This window comes from Glycine soja, chromosome 5 (assembly GCF_004193775.1).
Source record: "Glycine soja cultivar W05 chromosome 5, ASM419377v2, whole genome shotgun sequence".
NCBI classification, from domain to species: Eukaryota; Viridiplantae; Streptophyta; class Magnoliopsida; order Fabales; family Fabaceae; genus Glycine; species Glycine soja.
In genome coordinates this window covers 10,339,347-10,354,600 of record NC_041006.1, presented here as the reverse complement: position 1 = coordinate 10,354,600, position 15,254 = coordinate 10,339,347, and positions in this window count along the sequence as shown.

Below are 15,254 nucleotides of genomic sequence, written 5' to 3'. Positions count from 1 at the left end.
CCTGATAAAGGGATGCCATGGGTCCATCGATCCCATTGAAGCTTGATGATATGGGTTGATCCCAAAAGGATTTAGGTAACAAAGATTACCCTTGGATTTGAAAGGAACCCTGGGGACTCTACATGAGCAACTGATGTTAAATGTACCCCACTATCACAATTCCCTTCGGGCATCTTCCACAAGCTCACACACACACACACACACACACACACACACACACACACACACACACACACACACACACACACACACACACACATATATATATATATATATATATCCCTTAACTTTTGCCTAGGCTGCCCTTTCGGGTTTTCAACCTACCGAGTGAAAACTTTTTATTTTCCCTTAGGTTCACTTAAAGCTCATGCATGATGTCTGTCATTGCTTCGGGGTAGGGTTTGGAGGTATCCACTGTTGTCATCTGTCACGCTTTTGTAGCAAGAAGAAGTGAAAGAAAAGAAGAAATGAAAGAAACTGCGCAAGTTCTCGAAAGAGAATTTTCAAGGACGAGAAACATTTTAAAAAAATTTCAATTGATAGATTAAGCCAAATGAGTCTCACTCTTCACAAAAATTTTAAGAAAGATAAGATGAGGTCGCATGCATGTCCCTATTTAGCATTTATTAATTTGAAACACAATCAATCAAATGCTTATTCAATTTTACTCATCGCTTATGGTACCCTCACCAAATGTGTAGAATGTGCAATCTCTGATCGGGTAGACTTAGAGTTCAACTCTGGAGTGCAGTTCAAATGAGCAAATAAACCAGTGGCATACATTCATATTCCAGTGAAAGTTGAATAAATATTCAAAGATATAATCGTGAGAGAATGAGTGACGATGGGATCAAATTCATCTATATTGTTAATGTTGCGATTGTTGTTTACAATAATGGCATAAACATGAAAATCATAATGAGTCCTTGGAAACATCCAACAATAAACCTCCAAATTTCCCCAAGCATCACGCATAGTATCACTTGGCAACATCAGAATTCACAGGCGATTGTCCTCCTGAAATTTCAGCTAACCTGGATCAATCAAACTTTGCATCTTATGTTTTAGGGCCATACATTGTTCAATGGAATGTCCTGGGACTCCACCATGATAAGCACATGTCACATTCGGGTTGTATCCTCAGGAGAATGGAGGTTAAGGAATCTTTACTGGGCTTATTGCATTGTATTGTTGAGCAAATATGGGAGTAAGTCAGCATATGATATCAGTATTGGGGTGAATTCTACAGGCTTTTTTTCTAAGAAATTTCTTCCTTGGTTGGTGCTTTGGTCGGTATTAGGGGTGGTGTTTGGTCTTGGTTGTGCAATGGATGGATTTTGTGGTCGGTTTAGGGGTGACCTTTGTGGTTGATTGGGTGCTCTTGGTTGGTAGGGCGGTGGGTAGTGGGCAGGATTGATATTGGCTGAGTAGTGACATTGCTGGGTAAGATATTGGTACATGGGATTATAAGGGGCTTGTGAAAAGTTTGGCCATGTGGGAACAACAGCCACAACATGAGATTTTCCCTTCTTCTTTCTCTCACCACTCATCTCAGGTCCCCTATTACCAGGATTCATAAAAGCAACATAATTAAATTTTCCTTTCCTCCGACCTACTTCAATTCTCTCACCAACTAACACTAGATCTGCAAAACTCGAAGGCATGTAACCTACTATCTTCTCGTACTAGAAAACCGACAATGTGTCCATTACCATGGTTATCATCTCTCTCTGCCATGGAGGGTACCACTTGAGCTACTAGGTCTCTCCACCTTTGAGTGTATTCTTTGAAGATTCATTATCTCTCTTGCACATGTTTTGTAGCTACATTCTATCTGGAGCTATGTCAGAGTTTTATTGATACTACCTATTGAAGGCATCCATTAGATCCTTCCAGGAGCGGACTTGAGAGGGCTCTAAGTTAGTATACCAGATAATAGCTGCCCTAGCCAGGCTTTCCTGGAAGAAATACAATAGTAGCTTTTCAGGTGGTTCCCTTGTATTTATCAATGTCTGGCACCTTGAACTTTGGAGGAATGACCACGTCGGGTACCAAGCAAATTCTTACATGTCAACAAAGCCATAGTTTCCCCCCTCCTTCAATGGCCCTCAGCCTTTCCTCTATATGATCAAATTTTTCCTTCTCAACTATAGTAGGAGGCCCTCCTCCCGTTACAAAATGCAAGGGTTGTGATGGTGGTCGATACTGAGGAGCCCCCAGAGCGTTTAGCACAGGGACATCAAAAAATGCTTGCCCTTTAGTGGTATGTCCCGGATAAACCCCGAAACCATTCAGATTGTTGTCTTGGGAGCTTCATGTGTTTCCTCCATGGGTTGAGAGGCATGGGCATGAGTGTGATTGGGTTGGGGTTGTTGATTCTCAATGAAAACAGGTGCAAAACTAGCAATTTTCTCACCAGGGACATATACAGTAGTGAGCAGTGTATAATTGAGAGGCAAACCATATGGTGGAAAAAAAGGTCCGCTCTAGACTTGGACACAATGAAGCTCATATGCATTAGCCGTTGTCGCTCCTCCTTGACCTCCCATGTCTAAGACTGGATGGTTCTCTTGATTGAAATCAGGTGTGTGAGTCGGGTCCCTCTTAGTAATAGTACAAGCAGTAGAAACTATAGTGACGTTGACCTACATCATCTTCCTCATGCTCATCATTGCTTCCATCATTGTTGTCATTTGCCTCTTCATGGCCTCCATGTCGGCCTTCATCTACTCCTATACTTGTTCTATGTCACTCATTATCTTAGTCCTGGAACATGTCTGGTGGTTTCATAAAGCACAATCTTTCTTACTTATCACAATGATTACTTTTCTAATTTCAAGGAAAAAATATAATGATTAATGCGTAACAATGCGACATAACAAATAAGCATGAATGCATGTAAATGATAATTTGCTAAAGTATTGTGAATTTTACACAGAATGCTCAATAGAACATAGGGTTGAATCAACTCTAATTTTCATTAAAACAACATTGTTCATTATATCATGTCCAAGTCTAAGTACAACTATAAATAAACACACGGGAACATCAACAGTTCATCCGCTGCCCCAACTTTCGCAAGTTGGCTAGTTCTAGACTTTTGACTTTGACTTAGTAAAACCTTTTCTTAAAAGACTATGCTTGGTTCGACCCTATATTCCTAAAGATAGAAATTTTTATCGTGAATACTTCGACAACCTATCCTAGAGGAGATATGATGAATGAGTAGGATATACTTATGTGATGCATGGCAGATGTATTTATGAGATCAACACGAGACACCCAAAAGATCACTCTTTCTTGTTATCAAATGTGTTGAATACCATGTTCACGTGATTTTCAATCATTGTCAATAAAAAGGAGTGTGTAACACTAACATGGTTTGTTTATGGATATCACCATGATACCCAACACACGTAACCAAGAACACAATGTAAGCTTTCATGTTTCATTGTGATTTTGGTTATACAAAGGAGAATGCAAGGCATGAGCATATATATGCCATGATCATGCATAAGTGAACATGGCATGCGAATGACGGTGACAACATGTATGTAATTTCCGGAACAATAAACATGCTAAATGAATATGCAATGACTTATGTGTATGCGATGCATGAATATGATAAATGATGAATGTGGAAATGATATGTCCATCATGATGCCATGAAGAGATGCATGATATGATAAGGGGGGTGATCATCGATGTGATTAAGAAAACAAGGTGGGGTGAGTTTGCTCCGTCTACCTAATTTAAAAACCTAGCGGAAAGGGTCTAAAAGTCCATTATCCAGTGACAATTTCCAAGGGTAGTTTCATGTAACCTTACCGACCTCTAGAGATATCATCCTCTTAATTAAAAACACTGTGATGATAAGGACTACCAGCGGCAATGCATCACAGAAAGAGGAAAACTCTAGATGAGGCTTCACTATTATCAAGTGAGTCAGAGACCCAACATGACCACATATTGACCTCCATTCCCTATGGCTCACACAGATCCGGGTATAGGGCCCTATATCTAAATGTTTGTGCAAAAAATGTAGGTGTCGTGTATGAACAGAGCAACTTGAGAACTACCCAACCCCACCTACAAAACAATTAGAAAATTCCCAGGCAGATGCAACAAATATAGCACATGTTGTCTACCCTAGGATTCAATGAAACAATTCATTTCTAACTATGAAAGTATTAAATAGATACAAAGATACACACAAAGAAGTAACAATGTAGCAAAGGATATATACAAGTGTGAGTGAAACAAAGAATAAAAGAAACGAGATCGAAGCACAACCATGAAAAGAACGATAGTGGAATGAAACAATAACGAATGAGAGCACAATGAAAAGATAAAAAAAGGGAAAATAAATAAAGGAAAGGTCATGATAAAATTGCACACTCAATTAAATGACTTAACTCTCTAACCAATCCCCAGTGGAGTCGCCATCTGTCACAATGTGGGCCACGATGAGACGATGATAAAAAATATCTAAAGAGAGTTTTTTCCAAAAAAAGAAAAACTGGGGAGTCACTACCAACGTTTATTTAAGGAAATGGTCGAAAAAACAAAAAAGATAAGGAATTGTCTACAATTTGAGAAAAAGGGTTCAGGAGTTGTTTACGCATGGGGAAGGTGTTAGCACCCCATACGCCCATCATGAAGACGACAACCTTTAATCAAGTGTCATAAAAATAAAGTAAACTTTAAATATTTATCTTCCTGTGAGAGCATGAATTATGTTATATTTTTGTTTATTTAGTAAAAGAAAGAAAATTTTTATTTTTAGAAAAAGAGGAATTTTTTTTTTGTTTTTTAGGTCGATAAGGGGTTTGCCCTCGCTCCTATGTATCCCCAGGTGCATTGAGGAAATTAGACTTATGTAGTTCTTTGGGTAGAAATCAACTTGTGTGTTGAGTTGAATTTATCTTTTTTGAAAGATTTTTTTTAATTGCGTGAGAAAGAGTCGTTAAGGTGTTGGACCTTGAAACGGCGTTGAATCTAAAAAAAGTAGAGAGAATCACATAAGGCATTAGACCTTGAAGCAATCTCGAGTAATGTGTATTTTTGTGGAGAAAAAAAAGGAGAATTGAGTGATAATTTATTTGAGCATTTTTACCTTTTTAGAAAAGATTTTAGTTTTGTGGTATACTTTGTGAAGTCAAGCAAGTCGGAGACCTAAAATGACATTCACAAAATCTACTCACACATTATTGAAACACCACTAAGCAAGTCGAAGACCAAACATGGAGTGCATGGAACATGAAAAAGGAGAATTGAGTGATAATTTATTTTAGTATTTTTACCTTTTTAGAAAAGATTTTTGTTTTGCATAAACTTTATGAAGTCAAGCAAGTCAGAGACCTAACATGACATTCACAAAACTTACACATTAATGAAACACCACCAAGCAAGTTAGAGATCCAGCATGGAGTGCACGGAACGTAAGTGCGTACTAAAGAGTACTAATGCGGAATTGCAAAAATAAATAAATAATTGACATAGTTCTATGTAATTAATTAAATGGTCGAGACGTGCACAAATAAATTGAATGGGAATAGAAAGGGATAAAATAGAAGTGGAGAACACACTTAGTAATTAAGGGTTTAGGATTAAAATGTGGAGAAAAATAAAATAAATAAGTAGCAAAATATTTACAATACATCGTTAATTAAACTAACTAATTAGACGATGATAATAAATAAAAAAAATCAAATTGAAGGATAAAAAAAAAAAAATAAAGTAAAGGGGGCTGTCCACTAATTTACCTATTTATTATCATTATTTATTTATATTTTTAGAGTCAAAGTTAAAGGGTTGACTTTAACTTAGTCAACATTGACATGGCGGGTCTGATCATCAGCCTAGGTGAAAGGGGTGCATACATGGAGAGAGGGGGTGTAGCTAGAAGTATTTATTTTAGTTTAGACTTCATAAAAATGGGCTAGGCCCAAAATGAAAGAGAGTGCATGTGTAAAAAAGAAAGAAAGAAAGAAGTCTTTATTTTATTTCATACTTAACAAAAACAGGGTAGGCCCAAAAGGAGAGATGGCATATATGTAAATGAGGGTGTGACTTGCAGTATTTATTTTATTTCAGACCTAACAAAAACGGGTTAGGCCCAAAAGGAAAGTTGGTGCATGTGTTGAAAAATGGGTGTAAATAGTATTTTTTTATTTTGTCAAAGTTAACAAAAATGAGCTAGGCCCAAAATAATATAGGGTGCATGTGTGAAAAAGGTGGTTTCTCTATTTGGTGTCAGACTAAACAAAATCGGGTTATGCCCAAAACGAGAGAAGGTGCATGTGTAAAAAAGTTGTATCTAAATAGTGGTTTTTATTTGGTGTCAAACTTAACAAAAATGGACTAGGCCCAAAATGAGAGAAGGTGCATGTGTAAAAAAGTGGTATGTAAATAGTGGTTTTTATTTTGTCTCATATTTACCAAAAATTGGCTAGACCCAAAATGAGAGAAGATGCATGTGTAAAAAAGTGGTATTTAAATAATAGTTTTTATTTTGTCTCAGACTTAACAAAAATGGCTAGGCCCAAAACGGGAGAGGGTGCAAATGTAAAAAAATGATTGTAAATAGTGGTTTTTATTTTGTTTCAGACCAGGTCCACCATTCCTGTCGGTTTCAAGTTTTTTTTTTACGTTTTTTTGTTGGGCTAGGGTTGGAACCGGGTCAGAGCGACTTGGCCTAACTCGCAAATTAGTGAAAGGGTTGGAAAACCCTAGGTAGCTAGACCTTGATGACATGATGCGTGGCACCACCACGGAGGGTGGTACAGGCCATGACACCACTGGGTGCTGGCTGTTCGGCTTCCGACAAGTGCACCAGATCGCACAAGTAGTATAAAACGGTAAGAATCGAGTATCAAACTCTCGGGGAACTTGTGTTATTTGGTAAGCTATTTCAGCAAATAAGTGTCTGGTGTGTAAAGATAAGTATGAATATGAATAGGTGTATAAACTATCTGTGCAAAAAGAAAGAAAATCACGCGAGAGAAATGATGTGTAAAAAAAGGTAGAAACACGTTGGTCTTCCTAGTAGGTGCCTGATGCTGAAAAGATATTCTCTATCTAACAATGCTCATGTGTTCTTATGGTGTCTCCTGAGATACTAAACCCCGATTCCTCATGATAGTTTAGCCTAATCCTGATCAAGCATCGTCTGCAGATTGCTCTTGTAAGACTAAACTCAACTGGGACTGCATTAAGACACAAATACACAGCTAACTTATCGCACCCCGATTCCTCGTGATAGTGCGACAACTTAGCCTTGTACTATCAAGGACTTTAGAGTCAGACCAGTTTCCACTGTTGAATGACCCTAACAAAGCATGCATCTACGTGATCAAGGTAAAGGCATACTGGAGTGAAAAGAAAATAGCACAGAGAACACACAAAACATCATTAAATAGATAAAACTATATTTACATCAGGTACCTACAGGGAAGATCTAATAGAGGATTTAGCTTTCCATACTAGGAAGCCTTCTTTACAACAAAGAGAAGAACAAGATGAAATATTGCAAAAATACAAGTGGTGAGGATGTCTCCTTCACCTCTAGGATCTCATAATCACTCACAACCTCATCTCAAGCTCTCAAACCGGCTCCTGCTTCAAGCTCTGGTCTCTACAGATCTTTAGACAGCAAAATCTCTCAAAACTCTCTGGAACTTGGACCTTTCTCTCTCTAGAAACCCTAGACATGCAAAGCTCTGAACCCCAGTCCAAACTCCATCTCTAAAATATGATTTCTGGCTTAAATAGGTGGCCTTGTTCATGCTTATGCGCTTAGCGCACTTATGGACCGCTTAGCGCACATTAGTGAATTTCGGCTTAGCGCGTGCCTTTCTTGCTTAGCGGATGAACTGAAGTGGTGCACTTAGTGAGATGAAGCGGTGCGCTTAGCAAACTTGTACAGCTGATCTTCTTCCAGAGTCTTCCTCATGCTTAGCCCATGAGTGTTGCGCTTAGCGGACGCTCGCTAAGCCAGCAGATTGGCTTAGTGAGAAGGTGAAAAACAACACTTTTCAAAGCTTGACTAATTAACCTAAAATTGAGAGAAAATGATTATTAAACACACAAAATGGAAGTACTAAGTATTTATTACCTATACTTAACAAAAAATACTTATAACACTAGAAAATAACCATAAATTGGAAGAGTTTGATACAATTTACACAAGTTTTATACACAAAAGTTAGTTGTATTCACTGACTAACAATTCCCCCAAATTTACAGTTTTGCTTGTCCTCAAGCAAAAAGAGAACATTTCACTTGTCCTCAAGTGACAACAACATGCAATGACTATGTACAAAGGTGTATGCAACAAAAGTTACTGATTGCATGATAAGAGAATGAAGTAAAATGCCCTCATCACTTGTCTTTCACAAGGTATGCAGTTATCCAAAGAGAAGAATAAAATGTAACCTGAACAATTAGATGGAGTTAGGCATAAGACAGATATCAAGGAAAGTAGCTTAAACCACAGTCTCACGGCTACTGTTTCACTCAAGCACAAGTGTTTAATCTATACATTAATAACAACTAGCAAGTGGTCCAATCTTTAAATTTCATCTCATGCCATAAAGTCATAAATGTATAAACAGAATCAGAAGGACTTTCTCAGGCTTGTAGTGAGGCTTGGCTACAAAAATTCATTGGTTTTTCTAAGATTCAAAGGTTTAGATTCTAAGAGAGCATAAATCCTAGACTTATCCGAATGGTCTTTTTAATACAATTGGCTTGCTCACTAGCTTTTCACTTTCATTTGCTTTTGACCTTGTTACATCAGCACACTCCCCCCCTTTTTTTAACAGACAACTTGTGTGTTGTGTGTGTTGATGCTTTATCTCTTTCTTTGCATCCTAATTAGTTCCACTCCCCCAAATTTGAGGTAAATTTGCCTTGAACTATATGCTTTCCTAGAATTTGAACAAGGTATCTGGAGAGAATCATTTAGGTTCAGGGTTTAATTTATGACAAAGTCACTCAGCTCAAAAGGGTGCAAATGATATAATTATCATTCAAGGTAAGCTTTTTGGTCAAAAGGCTTGTGTATGTACAATCATGGCCTTCATCATGTTCTCATTTATACATTTCATTCTAAAATTCAGAGATTCATGCAAAGATTATTACTCACAGCTAGTCGTTTACTCACAGTTTAAGTTCACACTCTCACCGGTTTTGGTTCAAGCTTTTCTTTCTCAATCAATCTGTCTACTGACTAACAATTCTAAATGCAAGTTCACATTCTTGTTCTTTCTTTGTCTAACATACACACTTGCTAAAACTCATGAAAAGAAGTACAAATTCCATAAAAATCATGCACTCAATTCAAAATAAAGACATACACCCATTTTTCACAAAAAGATAAGAGTGTTTCACTGCCATGTCATCAAAAACTAAGTTAAATTGTTCAAAATTTTTCAGGATGAGCAAATAAACTACCCATAAACAAAACTAGCAGTATATATAAATATAAAAGAAATGCTATATTAAAACCATAATTAAAATAATAATAAACCAAAAAGAAAAAAGTGTTATCTGGAATCAAGATTCCTGTGACTGGTCCTGGGGGTCCTGAGTCTGAACATCCTCCTCATCTGTCAGATGTAATACTGGAGTAGCTGGAGGAGAAGTGTCCATAGCCAGGACTGATGTAGTCGGGTCCTCTGGCATCTCTAGAAGAGGAGTGGAGGGGTCTGTTGCGTGCTGAGGTGAGGGTATATCCTCCCCTTGTGCAGAAGGCTCTGAAGTAGCCTCAAGGGATCGCTCCGGTGTGGCAGCAGCTACCTGTCTCACCTGTGTCTCCTCTACCTCTTCTCTTATAACAAATGGCTCTGGGATGGTGGCCTCAGATGACTCATCCTCCATATGCTGAGGTAACTGGGCTATGGGACCTTCATCTTCCCTATGAAGAGAAGGTTGGGTCCCAGGCCAGGCTACCATCTCATTAAACTGCTCGACTGAAGGAATAGAGTCTGGAGGTGCCATCATCTGTAAACTTTGTAGTAAAATGATCTGTCCCTGATGAATGCTCTGAAGTATGGCTTCAAAGCGATGAGAATCTATCTGAACTAGGACAGAAGGGGCTGATGAAGTGGATGCTGGAGTAGGAGTTGCAGAAGTAGAAGGAAGCTCAGTTGGCCTTGCCCTCGCCCTCCTAGCCCCTCGGATAGAAACTATTAGATCCTCGGGGTTCCAACAATTCTTTCTGATGTAGACCAAGTTAATGATCGGGCTCAGGCGCTCAAAAGTGAGGCTATCAGAGACAACCCCTCTAGCTCTACATAATGCGGTGATTAGAGCAGGGATCCCAAGTCTAGAAGTATTAGACTGGGCTATAGAGGTCATCTGGCCAGAGATCAGTGCCCTTATGTTCATATCCAAGCGAGAGACTAGGCCAAAGATTAGCCTAGCTCTATCCATTGTCAAGTCAGAAGTGTGTGATGTGGGGGCCAAGTTGGAGTATAAGAGGACACTCCACACCTGAGCTAGTGTAGTCAGATCGTTCCTGAGAATCTTCCTAGGATGGCCCTCTAAGTTCAAGATGAACCCTCGACTAGGTATGCATAAGGCAGCCTCTATCTCTCTGTAGTCTGTAGGCAACCTGCAGTATCTGGAGTAAGTAGGTAAGGTCTCCCCTTCACCTAATACCACAGGTGTCTCTAAGAATGTATTGAGACTGCCAGCATCAATCTTCACCAAATAACCTCTGACTCTGGACTGCTTTGGTGGATGATCCTCAGAACTGTATTAATTTGCATAGAATTCTTTCACCAAAGCTAGGTCTATGCTCCCATCGACTAAATTGGTGAGGCGTTTATGGAAATTACGCCTCTCCAATTCAGCTTTAAAATCATCTAGCTCAGAATGATATATCTCTACTTTCCTCTCTGGTAAAATGTTTCTCTCTAGAACATTATCTGTGTATCTGGTCCAAGCATTTAAGGAAGAGAATCTCCTTGTGTCATACTGTTCTGTGGGTCTTGAACCAATACTTTTACGTTTCCTAGAAGCCATCTGCAAATAAAGAAACCAAACAGGTTATCAGGACTCAATTTATTAAAAATCAAAACTGAAAAAGACACTGGTCGCTTAACGAGACATGGTCCGCTTAGCTGGCCTTTGCAAAAAAAAAAAACACTACCGCTTAGCGACATGAGGAGCTGTTTAGCGGAATTTGCAGAAGCTTCTGCAGAATTGGCTTAGCTGGACAGTGCCTGCTAAGCTGAACATCTGCCACAAGGATATGCGCTAAGCTCCTTAAAGGCTGTGCTTAGCGGCACCAACTCTTTAAAAAATTTCACTAAGTGTTGGGAGCTTAGTGAGAGAAGCTTGCTTAGCTCAGCGGATGCCGCAACAAATTGTGCTTGGCCCAGGAAAGCTCGACTTAGCGCGCGGCTATCAATCAACAAAAACAAAAAAAAATTGTCTAAGTTACCTGGGCTTAGCGATTCAACCTCACTTAGCCACAGGTAGTTCAGCAAGAGGATGAGTGTTCATCCTCAAAGGATGAACTCGCTTAGCGCGGTAAGCGCGCTTAGCTAGTTCTTCAGAGAATGCCTATATACACAATGAGTATTGATGAACTCGCTTAGCGCAGCATGCTCGCTTAGCGAGTTCATCCCATTTTCCAGAAAATGCAGAAAATGCAATTCGTTTTCTTGCACTTTTCAAGCCTTTATAAGGCATATCAGACATGCAATGTATGCATCATACTCAATACAATATACAAGCGTATATAGTCCTAATCTTAAATTAATTTTGACAAAACATAAAAACCCTAAAAGTCAAAAACTACAGTTGAAGTCTTCTACCCTAAAGTTTAGACAAGAAAAAGAGAAAAAGAATCAAGGAACTTACTTGGATTGTTAATGCTTTGGAATTGGAAGTAGATAACGCAAAGAGAAAGCACAGATGCAAAATGTGCAAAGGAGAGAGAGAGTGCAGAGAAGGAGTTTTCAAAATCTGGCAAGTGTGAGTGTAACTGCTGTTACACTCACTTAAGCAGTTTTCGACACTTTCGCTTAGCGAAACGCTGCGCTAAGTGAGCGAGAGAGACGTTTGGTTTCTCAACTAGGCTCGCTTAGCGGACCTGCACGCTTAGCCGACGTTTCAAATTCAAAATCATTTTTTTAACATAGGCTTGGCTTAGCGCGCGGATAAGACCGCTTAGCGAGGTTTGCAGATCCGAAAAGCTGTAACTCTCGCTAAGCCAGGCTATGGCTGGCTTAGCTAAGCTGATGTATCTTAAGTATAGAGGAGCATGCGCTTAGCTGATAATGTTAGACAAGTGGCCTCAGATATCTTAAGAAGGGGGGGGGGGAGGTTGAATTAAGATATCACAAACTTTTCCTAATTAAAAATTCTATTTTGATTTTAACCCAAATTCTAAGATTCCTTTCAAAATGAATCCCTAAATAATAATGCAAATTAATCTTACTGAATAGAAGCAATAAGCAATAATCAATAAAAGAGTTTAAGGGAAGAGAGATTGCAAACTCAGATTTATACTGGTTCGGCCACACCCTTGTGCCTACGTCCAGTCCCCAAGCAACTCGCTTGAGAGTTCCACTATCTTGCAAATGCCCTTTACAAGATCTGAACCACACAAGGACAACCCTTCCTTTTTGTTCAGATTTCTTTACAACAAGAGACCCTTGGTCTCTTAATCCCTTTTTAGAAATAAGATGAAGAGAAGAAGAATAAATCTCTCTTGAAAGAGATAGATTGTGTTAGTGCTTAGCTCTACTGAGTTTTAAAAGATTGGCTAAGATTTTGTTAAAACATAAGCACTTAGACAATGAAGGAAAGCTGGAGTTGCTGCACATGATGTCCAACGTTATGTAAAGGAATAAGATCGGGCTGCACAATGCACAAGGCAAGATAAAATGTCAAATGAAGAATTGAAGCTGCAGGATCCACGATGTCGGATACAATGTCCAGGACATCCTGCCCGAAAATACTGGAGTTGCTGCACAATGCACAAGGCAAGATAAAAGAAGTGAAGCTGCAGGATCCACGATGTCGGATACGATGTCCTGGACATCTTGCCCGAAAATACTGGACACATAAATCTGTTATATCTTTAACAGATTATTGTGCAGTTAGCAACAGATTAGATGATCTATCTTTAGGAACGAATTAAAAGATAATTAAAGTTCGAATTACAAACTAGAAGAGTTCGTTCAGGGATTAAAGATTAAAGATAAAAACTAAAAGATCAAACTGTATCTTTTAGATCTTTAAGTGCAGATTTTTCAGGAGAATGATAGATCTCATCCAGCACAAGTTGTTGCAGCCCAGATACGCACACAGCTATATAAACATGAAGGCTGCACGAGTTTTCTACCAAGTCCGGGATTGAAGAGTTATTTTGTGAGTTTTGGGACTTGAGTGTTTTGTGAGCCACCTTGATGTTACCCTAACATCAAGTGTTGGACCTGAGTGTGTAGAGTTGATCTCTATAATGTGTGGAGTTGATCTCTTTTGTTCAGAGAGTAATCTCTGGTGTGTATTCGATTTAATTGTAAACACGGGAGAGTGATTGAGAGGGAGTGAGAGGGGTTCTCATATCTAAGAGTGGCTCTTAGGTAGAGGTTGCACGGGTAGTGGTTAGGTGAGAAGGTTGTAAACAGTGGCTGTTAGATCTTCGAACTAACACTATTTTAGTGGATTTCCTCCCTGGCTTGGTAGCCCCCAGATGTAGGTGAGGTTGCACCGAACTGGGTTAACAATTCTCTTGTGTTATTTACTTGTTTAATCTGTTCATACAGTCAAATATAATCTCCATGTTCTGAAGCGTGATGTCGTGACATCTGGTACGACATCTGACCTCTGTATCAGAATTTCAATTGGTATCAGAGCAGACACTCGAAATCACTGAGTGAGATCTAGGGAGATAAATTCTGATGAACATGGAGAAAGAAGGAGGACCAGTGAACAGACCACCAATTCTGGATGGAACCAACTATGAATACTGGAAAGCAAGGATGGTGGCCTTCCTCAAATCACTGGATAGCAGAACCTGGAAAGCTGTCATCAAAGGCTGGGAACATCCCAAGATGCTGGACACTAAAGGAAAGCCCACTGATGGATTGAAGCCAGAAGAAGACTGGACAAAAGAAGAAGACGAATTGGCACTTGGAAACTCCAAAGCCTTGAATGCTCTATTCAATGGAGTTGACAAGAATATCTTCAGACTGATCAACACATGCACAGTGGCCAAGGATGCATGGGAGATCCTGAAAACCACTCATGAAGGAACCTCCAAAGTGAAGATGTCCAGATTGCAACTATTGGCTACAAAATTCGAAAATCTGAAGATGAAGGAGGAAGAATGTATTCATGACTTCCACATGAACATTCTTGAAATTGCCAATGCTTGCACTGCCTTGGGAGAAAGGATGACAGACGAAAAGCTGGTGAGAAAGATCCTCAGATCTTTGCCTAAGAGATTTGACATGAAAGTCACTGCAATAGAGGAGGCCCAAGACATTTGCAACATGAGAGTAGATGAACTCATTGGTTCCCTTCAAACCTTTGAGCTAGGACTCTCGGATGGGACTGAAAAGAAGAGCAAGAATCTGGCGTTCGTGTCCAATGATGAAGGAGAAGAAGATGAGTATGACCTGGATACTGATGAAGGACTGACTAACGCAGTTGTGTTTCTTGGAAAACAGTTCAACAAAGTGCTGAACAGAATGGACAGGAGGCAGAAACCACATGTCCGGAACATCCCTTTCGACATCAGGAAAGGTAGTGAATACCAGAAAAGGTCAGAGGAAAAGCCCAGTCACAACAAAGGAGTTCAATGCCATGGGTGTGAAGGCTATGGACACATCAAAGCTGAATGTCCCACTCATCTCAAGAAGCAGAGGAAAGGACTTTCTGTATGTCGGTCTGATAATACAGAGAGTGATTCTGACAGAGATGTGAATGCACTCACTGGGAGATTTGAATCTGCTGAAGATTCAAGTGATACAGATAGTGAAATCACTTTTGATGAGCTTGCTATATCCTATAGAGAACTATGCATCAAAAGTGAGAAGATTCTTCAGCAAGAAGCACAACTAAAGAAGGTCATTGCAAATCTGGAGGCTGAGAAGGAGGCACATGAAGAGGAAATCTCTGAGCTTAAAGGAGAAGTTGGTTTTCTGAACTCTAAACTGGAAAACATGACAAAATCAATAAAGATGCTGAATAAAGGCTCAGATATGCTTGATGAAGTGCTACAGCTTGGG